The following is a 7,898-nucleotide window of genomic DNA, read 5'->3' as shown; positions in this document are numbered from 1 at the left end:
GGCGGCTTCCAACACATATTAAAACAACAAACATTCAAAGCCTCCCTATAAAGGGCTGCCTTCCAGAGGTTTGATAGTTGCTCATCTCCTTGTCACCTGTAGGGAGGGCGTTCCACAGAGAGGCTGCCACCACCAAGAAGGCCCTCCCTCTGCCTGGTTCCCTGCAACCTCGCTTCTCACGGGGAGGGAACCACCAGAAGACCCTTGGAGGAGGACCTCCGGGCTGAAGGATGGGGGTGGAGATGCTCCTTCAGGTATACTGCGCTGAGCTTCCTGACCTAACATTTGCCTCGCTTAACATAATTAATTAGTAAGTGAAGTTTTCCTCTTCCATTCAAGCAGTACAGGAAGTAAGAACGTGCAAAAAGGAGTACTACTTCTAGAATTCCCAACTCCTGACATAAAACAGCACAAAGGTTGCCTTTTCTTGACCATCAATCACCTGCGCAAAGTCCCTACACCACCCCCTATTGTGCTTCAATACAGCCCCATCGGTCAGCCCGGACACTGAGGTCCAGCGCTGAGGGCCTTCTGGTGGTTCCCTCATTGCGAGAAGCGAAGTTACAGGGAACCAGACAGAGGCCTTCTCGGTAGTGGTGCCCGCCCTGTGGAACGCCTTCCCACCAGATGCCAAAGAAATAAACAACTATATGACATTTAGAAGACATCTGAAGGCAGCCCTGTTTAGGGAAGGTTTTAATGACTGATGTTTTAACGTATTTTTAATCTTTTGCTGGAAGCTGCCCAGAGTGGCTAGGGAAACCCAGCCAGATTGGGGGGGGGGTAGAAATAATAAAAAATTATTATTATTTAATTATTGTAGTAGTAGTATAGTAGTAGTAGTAGTAGTAATAATAATAATAATAATAATAATAATAATAATAATAATAATACTTTCTTTATACCCCGCCCATCTGGCTGGGCTTCCCCAGCCACTCTGGGCGGCTTCCAAAAAAATATTAAAATACTGTGATACATCAAACATTAAAAGCTTCCCTAAACAGGGCTGCCTTCAGATGTCTTCTAAAAGTCTGGTAGTTGTTGTTCTCTTTGACATCTGATGGGAGGGCATTCCACAGGGCTGGCGTAACTACCAAGAAGGCCCTCTGCCTGGTTCCCTGTAACTTGGCCTCTCGCAGTGAGGGAACCGCCAGAAGGCCCTCGGAGCTGGACCTCAGTGTCCGGGCAGAACGATGGGGGTGGAGACGCTCCTTCAGGTATACTGGACCGAGGCCGTTTAGGGCTTTAAAGGTCAGCACCAACACTTTGAATTGTGCTCAGAAACGTACTGGGAGCCAATGTAGGTCTTTCAAGACCGATGTTATATGGTCTCGGCGGGCGCTCCCAGTCACCAGTCTGGCTGCCGCGTTCTGGATTAGTTGTAGTTTCCGGGTCACCTTCAAAGGTAGCCCCATGTAGAGCGCATTGCAGTAGTCCAAGCGGGAGATAACCAGAGGCAGTCCGCAGGCAGATAGGGTCTCAGCCTGCGTACCAGATGGAGCTGGTAAACAGCTGCCCTGGACACGGATTTGACCTGTGCCTCCATGGACAGCTGTGAGTCCAAAATGACTCCCAGGGTGCGCACCTGGTCCTTCAGGGGCACTGTGGTAAAGTGCCTCCAGCCGCTCGCCCCTCCCACACCTGTCTTTGCTCTCCCGCCAGACCAGGTACTCTAGGGCTGGGCTGGCAGACACGTTTACTTTCTACAGAAACAGGACAAAATAACACCGGTAAGGCTGCCACCACTCCCTTTGTCCTGGGGAACCCAGAGCCACAACCCAGGGAGAAGGCTGTGCCCCGTTGTTGCTGGTTACCCCCCACTCCACAAGTTGTATCCACAGACTTGCAGACAGAAATTCTACGGTAGAGCACAACCAAGCGTAAGGCTAGGAATTAGCTTTTCCCCCAGAAAGGCACACAAACTAAAACAGTTTCTTTCTTAAAATTTATTTTAAAAGAACATTAGGAAACATGCTAAAAAAAGCAGGCACATCTTTAGTAAGTTACAAGCAAGAAAACAAGAACATTGTGAAATCTAACTGACTTACATACTCACGACTAAGACACAGATAGAATAGTTAGAGTCCTTTCCATGATCCGCATTCAGAGGTTTTCGCAATTCTCCATCACAAAGGACGAAAGGACGGCTACTTAGGTGGAGCATCAGCAGCCAGGCGATTTGCGAATTGCAGAGTGCACTTTCTCAGCCATTCCCAAGATCTTTTATCCCCAATTTGCACGTGGCGTAGGAACCCCCAAAACCAATCATAACTCTTGATTATTTTTAAATTCTCCAATGACCGGCTTGCGGGCTAATCAATCTAACTTCTGGCAGCTGGACCCATTAAGAACCCAGAGCCTAAATCAAAGGAGTTTCCTCCCTTTCAGTGGAGCTTATGCAGATGGACATTCCCAGGCAATCAAGGGCAGATAACATCACTGAGGGAATGCACATAACTTCGGACCCAGGTGTCAAACCTTTCATTAAATCAGGGGTTTCCTTTCCCATAATAAACCTTTCACATCCTGGGAGCCTGCTTCCCAAAAGGAAGAACAGCAAAAGAGGCTTGAGCTCAGGGGTCAGCCTTTTTTCTTTTGGCCTTAGGGCCGGCCGTCCATTGTCCTCCCTGGCCGAGGGCAGGTCAAAGGCCAGCTCAAGCAGGTGGGTGGCACCCGCCCAGGTGAGCCTCGCTTGGTGCCGCAAACCCCGCCCACCTGTGGGGAAGGGAGGGCGGATATTGCGGGCACACACGCTAAACCCTGTCTGTGGTGCCTACCCCTTTTCCCAAATGATAACACAAGAGACCAGAGTATGGGTTCAAATTGGCCACAACTTTATTGAACTTCAGAAGTGGGAAACTTGGCACAGGCCTTGGCAGGTAACCCTCTCAGCCCGCCTGGCTGAGGATATGCAGGCAGTTGAGGCCCAGTGAGAGGGGACTGCAAAGCGCAAACTTACACAGCATGCCCTTCCACTGACCTCGTCCGGGGAGTTTGACCTACATGCCGCCGCTCTAGGGCCAAGGACTCCCGGTTTGCCCTTTAACGGGCCCTGCAAGCGCCGCCGCATGGGGAGGGAGCATGAATGCATCCCCCCCCAACTTGATGTTAGACTAAAGGCTACCTTGCCAAGGCCTAAAACCGCCACTTGAGGCCCTAAGAGGCCTCGCCGCCAAGTCCCACAACCGAGGATCAATTAAACCCTGCAATCTATCCAGTCCTCAAGGGCTTGTCGCAAGTCGTGGAGCCAGACGTCATTGCCCAGTGGGGTCAGGTGCACCCCGTCCCCCCGGAATAGGTCAACTCTATCTGATGTGATGGTGGGATGTGGGATAGAGAACCCACCAATTTGTTGCATGGTGTTGCGCATGGCCCTGTTAATTTTACTCACCGCATAATTGAGGCGAGAGGGATTGGAAGCCCCCCTCCAGTGAAGACGGGGTAGGAGATTGGACCAGCCGATGGTCATTGATGGGTACAAGGCATGCAGGCTTTTTAGATCTGCCCTTACAGCAAGGGTAAGGGCAATGCCTTTTTGCTCCACTAGATCGTTCTCCCCCGCATGTATAATCAAGACCCTTGGAGGGCCATGGGTCACTGCGGCACTACGCAGCATGGGCATCAAGCTCCACCAACGCATGCCCCGCTGGGCCATCCAATAAAAGCGTACCTTGGGGTGGATGTTAAGGTTAAGGCCACAATTTTGAGACCGTGCATAATCTGCTGCCCAATGGACAATGCTGTGGCCTATCACCCAGATCTTCATGGTGGGCAAACCTGTAAGACAATTAAATTGCAAGTGATAAGGAGGAGGAGCCGGGACGAATGTAACTTTTGTAGGCTGTCGAGCGCCAGCGGCCCAGTGTCTTGATGTGTGCGGGGTCCCAACCCTGTATCGCTGCTGAAGTAGCAGCCCCGATACAAAACGAGTGCCCGGAATATTCCTGGGGACTAACACCGCAAGCAGATAAGGCTTTACGCAAAACCACTGTGAATTGTGATCGCGTCAACGGGCGCGTGTTTGAGTGAATGAAGAAACAGCCCTTGCACTGGGGCCGGACCCTGAAGAAGCGGCGTGTGTCGCGATATGGGCAGGGGCCCGCCTGTTCCGTTGGGGACAGCGCAAGCGTGACCCCTTTCCGCAACTGGTCAGTTTTTGAGGACCAAATCTTAACATTCAACGTATGCCCAGAGAACTTGATGTCGTTGTCTGCCAACCCTGATTGCAGGGGCCCAGCCAAACACTCCCCAATGCGCATGGCACCAAAAAAGGCTAGGGAAAATGCTGCCCGAAAGAGACGCGTTCCGAAATTTGACCAGCAGATCTCTGGTAGTTTTTTCCAAATTAGATAAAGTATGTCTATGGTGATAGGCTTCCTGCCATCCTGACGAGGGGGAATGACACGCCACCACCCAGCCAGTAACTTCTTGACATGGAAGCTGTCACTGGGATCTGGCCAGTGACGGAATTTACAAAAGAAAGAAATAGCTGCCCTGTAAAGCATTAAAGTTTTTATGGCAAGGCCCTTGCGCTTTAGGAGCACCAAGAACTGAAGCACCTCCTCCTCAGATGCGCGCCGTGTTACAGAGCCATGAAAGCGCCCAAAGGCATCCCAGGCCCTGGAATAAGAACGTCTAGTGGAGGGTGCTATTGCTGCCAATACTCCCTGGTTTACTTCTCGCTTCCAGTCTCCCACAGATCGTCTGGGAAGGTGTCTGGGGACTGGGCTGCTCCTGGTGCCAGTTCGCGGAAACGCTCCATCTGGAAACGAGACAGGGCATCAGCAATGTTATTGTTAAGGCCAGGTATGAAGCGGGCAGTGAAAGAAATACTGTGCCGCAGGCACTCCAGCACAAACAGGCGCAGGACCCTTATGTCCCTCTGGGAGTTTGCTGACTGCCTAGATATAACTCTTACCACTGCTTGATTGTCAGACCAGAAACAGACCCTGGAATTCGAAAAGAGGGTTCCCCAGATGCGAATGGCGACTAGAATAGGAAAGAACTCCAGAAAGGTTAAATCCCAAGTAATGCCTGCTGCGTGCCAAGAAGATGGCCACGGCTGGGCGCACCAATGTCCCCTGAAGAACACGCCAAAGCCAAAGCGGCCAGAAGCATCAGAATGAACCTGGAACTCCGCCTCGGGGTTAAGGCACTTCTACCAAAAAGAAACCCCATTATAATCCTGCAGGAATGCAAGCCAAACTCTCAGATCGTCCTTTATCTGCTTTGTCACCCTGATGTGATGGTGGGGGGCTACCCCCCCCCCGGCCGTGAGCCGTGCCAGACGGGCACAAAAGGCACGGCCTAGCACCACTACTCTACACGCAAAATTAAGATGACCCAACAGGGATTGCACCTGGCGAAGGGTGGTCTTCTTAACCCCAAGCATTGCCTCCAGCAAAACTTTCAAGGATTTCAACTTGATTTGCGGTAGGCGCGACGACTGCTGAATTGTGTCCAATTCAATACCCAAGTAGGAAAGGAGAGTCGAAGGGCCCTCGGTCTTGTCAGCAGCCAGAGGTATGCCAAAGTCAGCTGCAAGGCACATGAATGTAGCTAGGGTGAGAGCCAGTGTGGTGTAGTGGTTAAGAGCGGTAGTCTCCTAATCTGGGGAACCGGGTTCGCGTCTCCGCTCCTCCACATGCAGCTGCTGGGTGACCTTGGGCCAGTCACACTTCTTTGAAGTCTCTCAGCCCCACTCACCCCACAGAGTGTTTGTTGTGGGGGAGGAAGGGAAAGGAGAATGTTAGCCACTTTGAGACTCCTTAAAGGGAGTGAAAGGCGGGATATCAAATCCAAACTCTTCAAACTCTTCTTAGGGATAGGGCACAGTTGGGGGAGTCTGGGGTCCCAATGATAAGAAAGTCATCTAAGTAATGGGTCACAAAAGGGAAACCAGATGTGGTTTTGAAGGCCCATTCAATGAATGTGCTGAAGGTTTCAAAGGCTGCGCAGGCCACAGAGCAGCCCATGGGCATAGCCTTGTCAAAGTACCAGCTATCCCTGAATTTGAATCCAAGCAGCCAAAAATCTTCAGGATGAACTGGGAGCAGCCAAAAGGCTGACTCGATGTCACATTTTGCCAATAAGGCCCCAGTGCCCAATTCCCTAATCATTTTAATGGCCACATCCAAGGATGCATATTTAACTGAACAAAGCTCCCGTGGTATGGCGTCGTTTACAGACCCACCCCTAGGATAAGAAAGGTTGTGTATCATGCGGAACTCACCAGGAAGTTTTTTGGGCACTATGCCAAGAGGGGAAACTATAAACTTTTTGAAAGGGGGAGCCGGGAAAGGGCCGGCCACCCTGCCTAAACACCGCTCTTTTTCAATTTTGTTAAAAGCAACAAGGAGCATTTCCATTACCGACTTTTGATTAGGAGGGGTTTTGGATACCGGTGCATTGGAGACAGGGATGCGGAAGCCAAAACGAAACCCTGCTTCCAAGTAGTTGGGTGCAGTCCTGTTGGGATAAGCCTGTAACAAAGGTAACATTGCGGAGAGGCGGACCGGGGTTGGGGCTAGGGTGGAAAAAAACCTCATTTCCGGGAGGCAGCCTTGGCTTGCTGGGCTCCAGAGGTAGAGGCTCCTGAGTCTCCCTTGGCGTCCTTGGCTCCACTCCCTGATCCTGTTTTTTGAAAACTGCGAAAAGGGGGCTTAGCCCGAAAACACTTAGTCGGTGAGTGAGGACCACCACAACGCTCACAAGCATGGTCAAAGCGGCATCGGTCCCTGCTGCACAACCCATTATTAAACTCCCAACATGTTGATATAGCCACCCTTTGCACTTTGGAGGGGGGTTTACCTGACTTCTCCCCAAAAGCCCTTTTTTTGGAAGTTTGGGGCCACTACTTCGGACCAAAGATCATTATCCTTGATGTCCCAACGGGCCGTGGGTTCTTCAGCAGCCCTCTCACGGAACAGCTCATCATAAGCCAAAGCCGCTGAGTCCCCTGCCATTTTTTTGGCTTTTAAGATAATGCCCAGATAGTTAGCCAAGTGCCAAGCTCTATCTGGGTAAGCAGTGGCCACCAAACCCATGTAAGAGGCGAAAGCAGCTAGCCAATTGTCAAAAGTTCTATCAATATCCACTGCCTTCTCCTTCTTGCGACGCGATTCAGGCTTAAACTTGGAACTACAAGAATAAGCTGGGGAGAGCAGGGCAAACAAGTCCACAAATTCCCCATTTAGAATGCGGTTGCGTATATTCTTTTTCTTTTTATTTTTTTAAAATAATATTTATTAAAATTTTAAAGGTTACAGAAAGAAAAAGTAAAAATACCACATTAAACAAAAACAAAACAACACATCACAATATAAAAAATAGAGAAATAAAACCCATTAAACAAAAACAAAAACGCAAAGAAAAATACATCAGATCTCCTCATTACTAATCTTTCATTAGCTTATTTCCTTGACCTCCTCACACCTCCCTTTTTTTGTATTCTAGGTCAGTTATCCATTTCAGCAAATCCTTTCCCTCTTTTAAAATTTTTGTCCTGTAAATTGTCTTAATATAATGTAACTTTACTTTTCCTCCTTTCACCAATTAACAGTCAGTTATTCCCAAATCCTTTATATCATTCCTGCTAAAATCATATAATATTATTCCAACATCCTTCTAACAGTTATTAATTTTACAATGTTTCTGTAAATAGTCTTTAAATTTCCTCCAATCTTCCTCCACCGACTCTTCTCCCTGGTCTCGGATTCTGCCAGTCATTTCCACCAGTTCCATGTAGTCCATCACCTTCATCTGCCATTCTTCCCGGGTGGGTAAATCTTGTGTCTTCCAGTACTTTGCAATAAGTATTCTTGCTGCTGTTGCAGCATACATAAAGAAAGTTCTGTCCTTCTTTGGCACCAATTGGCCGACCATGCCCAGGAGAAAGG

The 7,898-nt window shown here is 49.4% G+C and overlaps 1 long non-coding RNA gene across 1 annotated transcript; it reads right to left on the bottom strand.

The window, feature by feature from the left end:
• Positions 1–2,813: 2,813 nt before the first annotated feature.
• LOC309333276 lies at positions 2,814–5,520 on the bottom strand. The gene is made up of 2 exons (XR_014152439.1): positions 4,560–5,520; positions 2,814–3,777 (listed from the first exon to the last, which is right to left on the bottom strand). It is a non-coding gene; the product is annotated as an uncharacterized lncRNA (long non-coding RNA).
• Positions 5,521–7,898: the final 2,378 nt, after the last annotated feature.

The sequence above is a fragment of the Podarcis erhardii genome, assembly GCF_964252035.2.
Source record: "Podarcis erhardii genome assembly, chromosome: W".
Lineage (NCBI taxonomy): Eukaryota > Metazoa > Chordata > Lepidosauria > Squamata > Lacertidae > Podarcis > Podarcis erhardii.
The sequence above is the reverse complement of the archived record's forward strand: the minus strand, read 5'-3'. Positions and strand labels throughout refer to the sequence as shown.